General features: G+C 39.9%; 1 protein-coding gene across 5 annotated transcripts in view; it reads left to right on the forward strand.

The window, feature by feature from the left end:
- The first annotated feature begins 7,333 nt into the window (after nt 1-7,333).
- Nucleotides 7,334-13,087, forward strand: part of RABGAP1 (RAB GTPase activating protein 1) — a 151,454-nt gene continuing 145,700 nt past the window's right edge. The window contains exon 1 of one of the 5 annotated variants that reach the window (XM_022578778.3): nt 7,334-7,419. The gene's annotated coding sequence lies outside the window, so the exon portion shown is untranslated. The remainder of the gene's footprint in view (nt 7,420-13,087) is intronic. The other 4 variants (XM_089913715.1, XM_089913718.1, XM_089913720.1 and 1 more) reach the window with 4 other exon arrangements.

Genomic DNA, 13,087 nt, shown 5'->3' on the forward strand with positions numbered 1-13,087 from the left:
AACTCAAGTACATCCGCAGACCTGCTTCTTATCTCCTGTAGTCCTTGTGTTGGTGAACGGCATCATACACGCAGTCCTGCCCACCAGTAAACTTCAGTACCATTCTAGAGCCCTTTTCCATCTTGCCAGTCCAATGGCTCTCTGGCTTCTTCTCCTTTTTAGGGGGTGGAGAGAGAGGATATTGTGGTAAAACATGAATAGTATTTATCATTTTAATCATTTGTAAGCGTGAGGTTCCATGGCATTAAGTACATTCACAATATTGTAACCATCACCGCTGCTATAGCCAACTTCATTCTTTTGCATGTCGTTATCGTTTTTCCAGCACCGTTTTTGAAAAGTCTGTCCTTTCCCCATTGAATGGGCTTGTCACCTTTGTTGAAAATCAACTGACCACGTATGTGAGAATTTATTGCTGGGCTGTCTATTCTATTACATGTGACTGAAGCTCTTACACTAGTATCATATTCTTTTAATTACTGTAGCTTTGTAGTAAGTTTGTAAGTGAGGAAGTATGAGGCCTTCAACTTTATTCTTTTTTCCAGATTGTTTTGGCTATGCCAGGCCCTTGAAATTCCATATGAATTTGAGGATCAGCTTTTACATTTTTGAGAAAAAGGCTGTTGTAATTTTGATAGAGATTGTGTTGAATCTGTAGATCACTTTGGGTAATATTGCCATCTTAATTTTAAGTCTTCCTGTCTAAACATGAAATGTCTTTCCATGTACTTAGGTCTTCATTAATTTCTTTCAGCAGTGTTTTCTAGTTTTCAGGGTATTTAATTCTTTTTGATAATATTATAAATGAGATTGCCTTCTTAATCTCCTTTTCATATTGTTGCTAGTGTGTAGAAACACAACTGATTTTTGGTGTTGGTCTTGTACCCAGCAACGCTTCTGAATTTGTTTTTTGGCTCTACAAGCTTTCTTGTGGATTCTTTGGGTTTTTTTATATATATGATTATGTTGCCTGTGAATATAGTTTTACCTCTTTGTGTACAATTTGGATGCCTTTTATTTCTTGTCTAATAGTTCTGGCTAGAACTTCCACTACAATGTTGAATAGCAGCAGTGAAAGGAGGCATCCTTGACGTGTTCATGAGTTGTTCTTAGAGGCGTAGGTAAGCTACTGATTTAGATGTGGGTTTTTCAGATACTTTTATCATGTTGAGGAATTTTCCCTCTGTAACTACTTTTCTGAAAGATCTTATCATGAAAAGGCATTGTACTCTCTCAGATGACTTTTCAGCATCAATTGAGATGATCATGAGGTTTTTTCCCTTAGTTCTTATTAATGAGATATATTACATTGGTTGATCTTATGGTAAACCACTCTTGCATTCTTGGGATAAATCCCACTTGGTCATGGGGAATAATCCTGTTAGTATGCTATTGGATTTGATTTCCTTTTATGTTGTTGAGGATTTTTGCACCTATATGCATAAGAGACATTGGTATATAATTTTCTTGTGATGCGTTTATTTAGCTTTGGTGTCAGGATAATGAGGGTCTCATGAGATTAGAAAGCATTCCCTCTTCTTCAGTTTTTTGGAAGAGTTTGAGAAGGATTGGTATTAATTAAATATTTTAATTAAATTAAATATTTGGTACAATTCACTGGTGAAGCCATCTGGTGCAAGACTGTTGTTTTTTGGGAGGTTTTTGATTACACACTCAATCTCTTGTTATAAGTATGTTGAGATTTTCTAATTTTTCTGGAATCCATTTATAATAAATAATTTGTGTGTTTCAAGGAATTTGCCCATTGTTTTCTAGGTTGATTTTTGTTGATCTTTTCAAAGAAACAACTTTTGGTTTCATTGATTTTTTTTTTTTTCTCTCTCTTTTTTTTTTTTGGTTTATTTCCATTCCGTTTTATTTCCTTACTTCTGCTAGCTTTGGGTTTAGTTTGTTCTTTTTCGTATCTCATAAGGTATAAAGTTAGGGTATTTTGAGACTTTTCTTTTTTGTGTGTGTGTGTGCATGTGGTACGCGGGCCTCTCACTGCTGTGGCCTCTCCCGTTGCGGAGCACAGGCTCCGGACGTGCAGGCTCAGCGGCCATGGCTCACAGGCCCAGCGGCTTCGCGGCATGTGGGATCCTCCCGACCCGGGCACGAACCCGTGTCCCCTGCATCGGCAGGCGGACTCTCAACCACTGCGCCACCAGGGAAGCCCGAGATTTTTCTTGTTTTTTAATGTAGCCATTTACAACTATAAATTTCTCTAATTACTGTTTGCATTGTATCCTATAAGTTTTGTATGTTTTTATCATTTTTACTCATTTTCAAGTACATTCTAATTTCCCTTTTGAGGTCTTCTTTGACCCATTTGTTCTTTAAGAATGTGTTTCTAATTTCCACATATTTTGAATTTTCCAGTTTTCCTTCTGTTACTGATTTCTAACTTCATCCCACTGTAGTTGGAGAAGATACTTTGTATAATACCTATCTTTTAAAATCTATTGACACTTGTTTTATGGCCTAATGTATGGCCTGTCCTGGAGAATGTCCCATGTGAACTTGAAAAGAATGTGTATTCTGCTGTTGTTCAGTGGAATGTTCTGTACACTTCTGTTAGGTTCAGTTGGTTTATTGTGATGTTCAAGTCCTCTGATGCCTAACTTATCTTTATCTGGTTGTTCTATTCATTATTGAATGTGGGCTGTTGAAGTTTCTAATTATTATTGTAGAATTGTTTATTCCTCCCTTTAATTCTGGTCATTTTTGCTTCATATATTTTGAAAGTCTCTTCTAGTTATGTAAATGTTTATAATTTTTATATAATCTTGCTCTTTTGAACCTTTTATTAATATATAATGACCTTCTTTGTCTCGTGTAACCTTTTTAAAGTCATTTTGTATGACCTTAGTATAACCTTCCCAGCTCCCTTTTGGTTAGTACTCACATGGAATATCTTCTCTTTTCTTTTTTTCCACTTTTAACCTGTTAATATCTTTGGCTCTAAAGTGAGTATTTTCTAGACTGCATATAGATGGATCACGTTTTTGTTTTTGTTTTATCCATTCTGCCCATCTCTGTCTTTTGATTGGTGAGTTTATGCCATTTACATTTAAAGTAACTACGGATAAGGGGGACTTATTTCTGCCATTTTGCTATTTGTCTTCTATAGGCCTTATAGCTTTTGTGTCTTTCATTTCTTCCATTACTGCCTTTTTCTGTGTTTGATTTTTTGTAGTGAAAAGTTTTGATTTATTTCTGATTTCCTTCTTTGTATATCCTATGGACATTTCCTTTGTGGTTGCTATAGGAATTACATTTAACAGCCCAAATTTATAACAATATAATTAAATTGATACCAACTTTAGTAGCATACAAAAACTCTCCTATACAGCTCTGTCTCCTCTTTCTGTTCTTGATGCTACAGATTACATCTTTATACATCGTGTTTGTAATAAATTAGACTAATATTTTTATGCATTTGTCTTTTAAATCATGTAGAAAATAAAAATGGAGTTAAACAATAATTACAATTATAATTGCCCATATATTTATCTTTACCGGAGATCTTTATTACTTCATATGGCTTTAAATATTGTTGAGCATCCTTTCATTTCAACGTGAAGGATTCCCATCAGCATTTCCTGAAGGGTGGTTTTAGTGGTAATGAACTCCCTTAGCTTTTTTTAGAATCAGAGAATGTCTTAATTTCTCCCTCATTTTTCTTTTTTTTTTTTTTGCGGTACGCGGCCTCTCACTGTCGTGGCCTCTCCTGTTGCGGAGCACAGGCTCCGGACGCGCAGGCTCAGCAGCCATGGCTCACGGGCCCAGCCGCCCCGCGGCATGTGGGATCTTCCCGGACCAGGGCACAAACCCGTGTCCCCTGCATCGGCAGGCGGACTCCCAACCACTGCGCCACCAGGGAAGCCCTCTCCCTCATTTTTGAAGGACAATTTTGCTAGATACAGATCTGTCAACAGTCCTTTTCTTTCATTGCTTTGAATATTATCAACCCACTGTCTTACAGACTCTAAGATTTAAGATGAGAAATTGTCTGATAATCTTATTGAAGATCCCTTATATGTGATGAGTATTCTCTCTTGTTGCTTTTAGGATTCTCTCTTTTCTTTGGTTTTCTACAGTTAGATTATTATCCTTTCTCCCCTTTCTCTCTCTCTTCTCCTCTTGGGATGCTTACAGTGGTATGTTGTTTCTCTTGACAGTGTCCTGCAGATCCTTTAGGCTCTGTTCACTTTCACATTTCTTTTTTTTTCTGTTCCTCAGACGGAGTAGGAAGGACATGGAATCCATCTCTCTACCTAAACAACAATCGTACTGGCAGAAACTGAAGTAACTATTTTGGAACTCTGGAGTCTATTTGAATGCTTGCATGTTCCAGGGGAAAATTTGGTTGGTCAGTTGAGGTTAATTTCAGTCAATGTGAGCCTTTAGTGTGATAGCACCTACGCATTCCTACTCCTCAACCCTGTGGAGGCAGTCATGTTTATATTCCTGGTATGGCTTGCTGGAGCCAGGGTGGGAAATAAGAACCTTGTTCTCCAAATACAAGAGTTCTGTATTTTATTTTTATTGAAGTATAGTTGATTTATAATGTTGTGTTAGTTTCAGGTGTACAGTAAAGTGATTCAATTTTTATATATGTATATATATTTTTTCTTTTTCATTATGGTTTATTACAGGATATTGAACATAGTTCCCTGTGCTATACAGTAGGACCTTGTTGTTTATCTATTTTATATGTAGTAGTTTGTATCTGTTAATCCCAAACTCCTAATTTATCCCTCCCCCAGCCTTTTGCCCCTTTGATAACCATAAGTTTTTTCTATGTCTGTGAGTCTGTTTCTGTTTCATAAATAAGTTCATTTGTGTCATATTTGAGATTCCACATATAAGTGATATCATATGGCATTTAGACAAAGATTTTAAAACTGTCTTAAAGTTGCTCATTGAGCTAAAATGAAACATGGATGAAGTCTGGAAAATGTACAGAAAAATGGGAATATCATTAAAGAAATAGAAATTATAAAAAGGAACTTAAGTGAAATTCTGGAGTTGAAAATATAATAATAGAGAGAAAAAAGTTCACTTAGGGGGTTCAAAATCAGATTTGAGCAGGCAGAAGAAAGAATCAACAAACTTGATATTTCTTTCAAACCCAGTTCCTTTTTTCCCACCCTTTCTTTTGCCCTAGTTCAGGCCTTTCTGAACTTAGGCAGCCTCCAAAGTGTTCTATTTACTCCCTGTTTTCCCTTTTCTACGCCTACCAGAATGAAATTTTTAAAAAACTCAAATCTGCTATTGGCACTATCCTTAGAAACCTCTAAGGGCTCCCTGTATTTATAGATTGAACTTCATTTTCCTTATTTAAGTATTCAAGGACCTTCCCATTCTGCCTCCAGCTTACCACATCAATCCATTGAGCTTGAGATATAAATTCCAGTTTCCAGGATATACAAGGTCTAAGGGAACAAATTCAGTGACTTCTTGAGGAAGCAACCATTCAGATCCAGAAGGTGGGAAATTCTGCACTTCAACTGGACCGATTTCTTCAATAGGCCAGTGTCTTTCCATTTTTTTCCTTAAGTGCTAGATTTAAAAATGCTTAAGGGACAATACAACCAGATACAACATGTGGGCCTGGATTGGATGCTGATTTGGGAAAATTAGCTGTAAAAATATATATTTGGGGCAACAGAGAATTTGATTATAGTTAGGTATTAGATGAGAGGAAAATTTACTGAAATGATATTACTGATTTGGAAAAGCCAGCTGTAAAAATATTTTTAGGTTGTTAGAAAATTTGAATGCGATCTAGGAATTAGATGGGAGGAAAATTTAGCGAAATGGTAAGGTAGGTATTGTTAATTGAATAAAGCAGACTGCTTAACTCTGTGATCTCATTTTGTAAAACAATATATAGACACACAAAGAAGGCTACATATTAAAGTATTAATATTTGTATTGGGAATGTGATGTTTTTGTTTTTTATTTTAGGTTGTCCCTATTTTATATTTTTCTCCAGGGCATACTGTAGTGATTCTGTAATAAAATTTTATTTAAAAAATATATGTTGAGATTTATGTATATATTGGGGTAATACATATGAATCAAGAAATACATGAATGTATGGTCACCAAACTATTAAAAGTGGTTTTGTCAAGAGTGCCAGGATTTCAGGGGATTTTACTTTCTTCCTAATGTTTTATCTGTTGTTTAAATACTTTAAAATGGGTGTGCATTTTTGTTACATAACTCTATGAGGAGAAAAGGAAGAAAGCTATTTTCCTGCGGGAGTGCAGCCAAGTCTATTATAATAGACAAGTCACAAAGAGGACTGCAACAGAGCACAGCTTTTTTTTGCTTTTTCTCTGATGGATTTAGATGCAATATCCACAGGAAAACTTTGCGAATGACTCATTTACCAGGAAAACAGCATATGCTATTTGGATAAGGAAAGAATGAGGGAGAGGCTGTAGAAAGATTTCATAAATTGTCAAGACTTAATTAGCACCTTTAATATTTGTTTCCAACTACATTGTAAATTCATTCAGGACAGGGACTTTAAAATTCATTCTATTGCCGTTGCTCTGTATATCACTTTCGAATAATTTTTAAATAAAATCCCAGCCCCATCTTTGAGTAGCAGTATGAAACCACCTTGTTCATTTCTGTTCTATTCTGTGTGTCTCAGATACCTCGAGGTAGCTGTGTTGTAGCCAGTCGCCCTTGACTTCAAAGTCAGAAGTTTTGACTTCTGGACTGAATTCTGTTGCTTAGGCTGGACTCCCTTACAAAATGAGAAAAAAAAATCATATCATTCTCAATGCTTTCTCAAGGTTTGTGGTAAAGCCAAGTGACATACCTGTAAAAGAACCTATCTATCACAATCCCTGGCACTTTTTGCGCCCTCAATAAAGGGCAGGTGAGTTGGGTTACATCATTAAGGGCTGCTTTAGAAACAGCATTTGAACGTTAAAGGTGAGCAAGGGATTCCGTGCTCTAGCACCAGTGTCTTTAGGGTTGTACCCCTCTCAGGCGCAACAGGTACTACCCAGACTGCTACCCCCGCCAATCCTGCTTCCAGTCCCTGATGCAGGCACAGAGCTGCTATCGGCCCAAGCGCGGACACAGCACGGTATTCAGTCCTCCTCCCAGAGTGCAGACTCCACGCAGACGCAGACTCCGGAGGCGGGCTAAAAGCCCAGGTGGGGCTTCGAGGAAAGGAAGTACGCCCCCGCCGCCTGTTGTTGGGCCAATGGGGCCGCTCGGCTTTGCCGTGGGCCTATGAGACAGGGCAGTAGGCGGGGCGGAGGGCGGAAGGAGCCTCTCTCACGTGAGTAGGGGGCGGGGAGGGCGGGGGCAGGGCGGCTGGGGAGGCCCAGGCGGCGGAGCCTCCGGGACGGCGAACGGCGGGCCGCGGAGAAGGAGACGGCGGGTCGGGTAGGGCCGTGTTTTCCCCCCCTCCTCCTCCCACCCTTCCATCCACCAAGCCCGGGGGGGATTCTCCGACGGCCCCTGCGGGAGGCCAAGCCGTGTTCTCATCCCGCGGAGCGGGGCAGGCGTGACTGCGCTCAGCTCCCTCGACTAGCCGGGTTGTGAGGGGAGCAGTGATTGGGGGGGAGGGGGAGTCGCGGCCGTGGGGGGAGGACGCATGCGCAAGCGGGAACGCTCCGGCAGCCCCTGCCCAAACCGGTTACCCTTGTCTGGGTGGGTGTGAGTCTTCCCAGCCCTTCACTTGCGGCCGTCCCTCTCGCCCCCCAGCAAAGCCGGTTTGTCTCTTGACTTACACGTCTGGGGACAGGTCCTATTTGGGAATCTGGCCGCTCCCTCCGCCTCAGTTTCTCCCCATTGCCCGCTGGGCCTGTACCTGTGACTTAGGCTGGCTTCGGCCTCAGGCTAGCTTCCTGCGCTGCGACTAATTTGAAAGGCTTGCTTTATGCTAGTGTCGGTCTGCCATCTCGTGTTGACGTTTCTGTCTCATTTTCCCCGCCTGCAATCGAAGTGTCCCCGGTATTCCCCTCTCCCCAGATACTTTAAGTATCTGCCCCCGATACCTCATTGCTGTATCTTGATTACCAGCAACCTTCAGGGCTTTAGGTGTTCAACAAAGCCCGAGGATAACCCCAGACTTTCAGGAGTTCTCTGTCCATTACCTGGTAGTACTTTGGTGTTCCTTCTCTTCTAACATTCGGATTGTAATCATATGCACCTGCTTTAAAGTCATCTCCATACTTTATCTTGGAATAGAAGTCCTAGCAGACCGTGTTAAGTGATAAGTGATCATGCTGCTGGTGCTCACGCTACAAGTGCTCCGTTAGTTTAAATCTTGTTCCAGCTTGAATTGGAGATCTTTTGGCTTTTTTGTTTGTCAGTGGAAAAAGAAAAGTGCCAGAGACGGGTTTCACAATTCATTTGATATGTTCATTCAGGTAAATACCTGTGTTCACATACATGTGACTGGAGTAGTAAGTTGCGAGTGTGTGTTTCCAGCTGCGTTGTTTATTTAGGAAGAGAAAAAACCAAAGAGAGTAAATTGAACTGAGTTTCCACGTAAAACTGATGTTTGGAAAGTTGAAAAAAAGCTTAGGTGCCAAGGGAGTGCACATTCAATTTTTTTGTTTTTTTTTTAACGAAGGACCTGCTGGCCTTAATTCTAGCGTGTATAAGTTGCTATTTTAATATATATTTAAGGCTTTTGTTCGAATTTACTTATAAAAACTGAAAGTGAATAAGGGGCAGAGTTCTTTATAATCTTCCTTTGTAGACCTCCGTTTCCATTAATGAAATTTGAATCCATGATTGATTTGTATTTATTGGTAACATTTAAGATTCACATATAGTTTTATCAACTCAACTTTGTAGTTAAAATTGAGCTATTGCTATGTTGTGGTACACTTTTCATTTCAGTTTTATAACTCATTTTACAGTTAATTAACAGCTCATCGGTATTAAGGTATGTATTTGGGTAGTTAACCTATCAGCTGTATACATTTTGGCATCCTTTGGCATAGTGGGGGTTTTTTGTTTGTTTTTTTATTTTTAAAAAATTTTTTATGAGGTATAGTTGATTTTGGCATAGTGTTTTATTAGCAGTTTACAGGTGCTTAACCTGAATAAAATGGTAGTCTAGTGGGACTCTGTAAAAGTGAAGGCACCTGTTTCCTATCTTTTCTACTGCATATTGGAAGAAGTGTATTCACATTATCTACATGAGGGGACATGGTTTTTCGTAAACGTATCTCAACTTTACAGCCTACATTCTTTTTTTAAAAAATAAATTTATTTTTGGTTGCGTTGGGTCTTCGTTGCTGCGTGCGGGCTTTCTCTAGTTGCAGTGTGTAGGCTTCACATTGCGGTGGCTTCTCTTGTTGTGGAGAACGGGCTTCAGTAGTTGTGGCACATGGGCTCAGTAGTTGTGGATCGCAGGCTCAGTAGTTGTGGCGCATGGGCTTAGTTGCTCCTCGGCATGTGGGATCTGCCTGAACCAGGGCATGAACACGTGTTCCCTGCATTGGCAGGTGGATTCTTAACCACTGTGCCACCAGGGAAGTCCCATAGCCTAGATTCTTTAACGAAGTCATTTCTACTACTGAGTATATTTCCAGCTAAACTTTACAGCCCAGATTCTTTGAAAGAAGTCGTTATCTTTTGTTGAGCATGTTTCCAGCTAAAGTGTTTCCAGCTTAAGTGAAGCCTACTTTGAAGGCCTCACCATTTCACAGTGATTATTTTAACTGTTTATATCAGTTCTACTGTTGAGTGTCTTTATAGATACTGATGTGCTGAGGTTCTAGCATATGCTGCCCAAGTGTTATCTTTGTAGTTGTCAATATAATCAGATATCACACTTTTCAAGCATGTGAAATGAATGTATATAAAACTGTTAAATAATCTTTCTTGGAGATAGAACTCCAAGGTTAAAAAAGTGCTAATTTAACCAGTGTACATAAAGCAGAGTTTGGCATGACATTTGGGTGCTTTGTATGTAACTGCCTTGTTTTATTGATTTTCCGTGGTTAGATTCTAAAGAAAGAAAATCCAAGGCCAAGGATTTGGCTGTCCATGGGTATACATGATAAAACATACTAATTTAACAGCTGTTTCTTTTGGCATAAAATGGTTGCCTGGTCTCCCCCGACCCTCTCTAGTTTTGTGTTGACCCTGAGATCCTTATTCTTTAGAAGAATTGTAAGTCAGAGCAATACTGGATAGACACTTAAACTTATAACAACTTTTGTTGGCCCCTAACTGCCTTGTTTCTCTTCATGTGCAAAGTCTGACCAAATATGGCAGTTTGCAAGTCATGAACACTCTAGTTTATAGAATTTAGCCTGGAAGTTTTCCTCTTGCCAAAGCAACTATAGTCCTCTGAGGTAATCACCAGAACTTTTTGAAGGCTGTTCTTCTATCTAGTAGAGTTCTATAAGGCCTAACTTTTCCTCCAAATCCCTTTTTCTGAGGATCATAAAATAGTAAAAATAAAGCCCTAAATTTGTTCTTAAGTTCATGCTTGACATTAAATAGTATATATTACCTTGGCTGTAAAACATGAGAAGTATATCTTCTTAATTTTGTGGCCGTGCTGCCAGATTTAGAGATTTGCACCTCTTAGAAGTTAATGCGTGATTGTTACTTATCTCCAGTTAAGGTTGCATCAGCTTTTGTGTAATAAATCACTACTCCTTGGCATTTATTAATCTTTGTGGCAATAAATTTTTCTCCATAATAAAATATGGCATCTCTCTCTCTCTTTTTTTTTTAATGTCTATTTATTTATTTATTTGATTGTGCCAGGTCTTAGTTGCAACATGTGGAATCTTTTAGTTGTGGCATGTGGGATCTTTTAGTTGTGGCATGTGGGATCTTTTAGTTGTGGCATGCAGGATCTAGTTCCCTGATCAGGGATCTAACCCAGGCCCCCTGCATTGGGAGCGTGGAGTCTTAGCCACTGGACCACCAGGGAAGTCCCAAATATGGCATCTTCTTAAGGTACATTAGCAAATTAGTTTCTGTGGTAATGTTAACAAAATGTTATTAACTCTCAAAGCTTAACAATTTGACTATTTTAAAAATTTCTTTTTCCCATTTTTCCTTATTTATACACTTTGGTAATTATAACCAGGAATCTGTGGTTATCATCTTGTTTTCCAGCTTCTGAGGGTGCCCTTTGTGTCAGGAAAAGGAATTGATACGCAGAATCTTTCTTTGGGAACGTATTTTAAATATCATTATGGGTATTAAGAGACAGCATTCAAGGCTAAATTGGATTAAATGTTAGGCGGTTGTATAATACTACTGTGAAGAGCCATGAGTTAATCATTTTAATGCTTTTACCATAGGGTAATAAACTCTCATGCTTTTTTAAAAAAATAAATTTATTTAATTTATTTATTTTTGGCTGCGTTGGGTCTTCGTTGCTGCGCGCGGTCTTTCTCTAGTTGCAGCAAGTGGGGGCTACTCTTTGTTGCGGTGCACGGGCTTCTCATTGCGGTGGCTTCTCTTCTCTTGCGGGCTCTAGGCGGGCGGGCTTAAGTAGTTGTGGTGAGTGGGCTTCAGTAGTTGTGGTGGGTGGGCTCTAGAGCACAGGCTCAGTAGTTATGGCGCACGGGCTTAGTTGCTTCACGGCATGCGGGATCTTCCCGGGCCAGGGCTCGAATCCATGTCCCCTGCGTTGGCCGGCAGATTCTTAACCACTACGCCACCACGGAAGTCCTCTCATGCCTTTTAAATATGCTGATAAATGGATTCTGGCAAGGTGAGAGTAGAAACATGTCATGTAAATCTTTTTTGCTGTGGTACATGATTTCCTATGAGTAGACCTCTGATACACCTGCAAAAGAGAAATGGTTATATCTTTATTGTAGTTACCTGTTGAGTTCTCTGTGAATTGAAGAAAAATCTGATTTCTATCTAACCTCCAAAGTTAATTCTTAGATAAAAAATTGTTCCCTAGCAGAAACATCTTTTTTTTTTAATCTTTATTTTTTTGCTTTTGGGTTGTGAGAAAAGAACTTTTTAGATAGGTTTAAAAAACGTCTGTGGGTCTTCCCTGGTGGCGCAGTGGTTGAGAGTCCGCCTGCCGATGCAGGGGACACGGGTTCGTGCCCCGGTCCAGAAAGATCCCACATGCTGCGGAGCGGCTGGGCCCTTGAGCCATGGCCGCTGAGCCTGCACGTCCAGAGCCTGTGCTCCGCAACGGGAGGGGCCACAACAGTGAGAGGCCCGCATACCGCAAAAAAAAAAAAAGTCTGTGAAACTAAATTAAATATATGTGAATTCTTTTACCTTCTTACATGGTGCCTATCCTAGTGCTGTGAGTGAAAGTGCTCAGTAAATGTTTTTTGGTTGCCCACCCCCTATTCAACACACTTAACAAACGTCCCACCTTCCTTGTATAACTATGGACCAGGGCATTCTTGTATCAGAAGATTCAGAAAACTTGTGTGTCTTCTGCCAAACATTCATGGTTTGTCTACACACATTCCCTTGAAAATCAGAGGTCATGGAAAAGAGAAACCATATTTACTGCATTAATCTCAGGCTTTGATTATCTATCAAATGATTTGCTTACTTAGCATTAAATTCACAGAGTTTAAACATTTCAGATCAAAGTATAGACAGATTGATATTCTAAATGGAATAGATACATATTCTTTGCTGTGGTTGAGAAGGAACTATATTGACTAATTTCCTGAAAGCAGGAAAAGTGGGTTTTTTTTTTGGTTTTTGGTTGTTTTTTTTTTTTTTTGGCTGCGTTGGGTCTTTGTTGCTGCGCGCAGGCTTTCTCTAGTTGTGGCGAGCGAGGGCTATTTTTCGTTGCAGTGCACGGGCTTCTCACTGCAGTGGCTTCTCTTGTTGTGGAGCACGGGCTCTAGGTGCACGGGCTTCAGTAGTTGCAGCACGTGGGCTCAGTAGTTGTGGCACACGGGCCCTAGGGCTCACGGGCTTCAGTAGTTGTGGTTTGTGGGCCCTAGAGCGCAGGCTCAGTAGTTGTTGCACACGGGCTTAGTTTCTCCACGGCATGTGGGATCTTCCTAGACCAGGGATTGCGCCTGTGTCTCCTGCATTGGCGGGCGGATTCTTAAACACCGCACCACCAGAGAAGTCC

This window comes from Delphinapterus leucas, chromosome 6 (assembly GCF_059928025.1).
Source record: "Delphinapterus leucas isolate spDelLeu-1000000601 "Yukka" chromosome 6, BTC_Dleu_Yukka2, whole genome shotgun sequence".
NCBI lineage: Eukaryota > Metazoa > Chordata > Mammalia > Artiodactyla > Monodontidae > Delphinapterus > Delphinapterus leucas.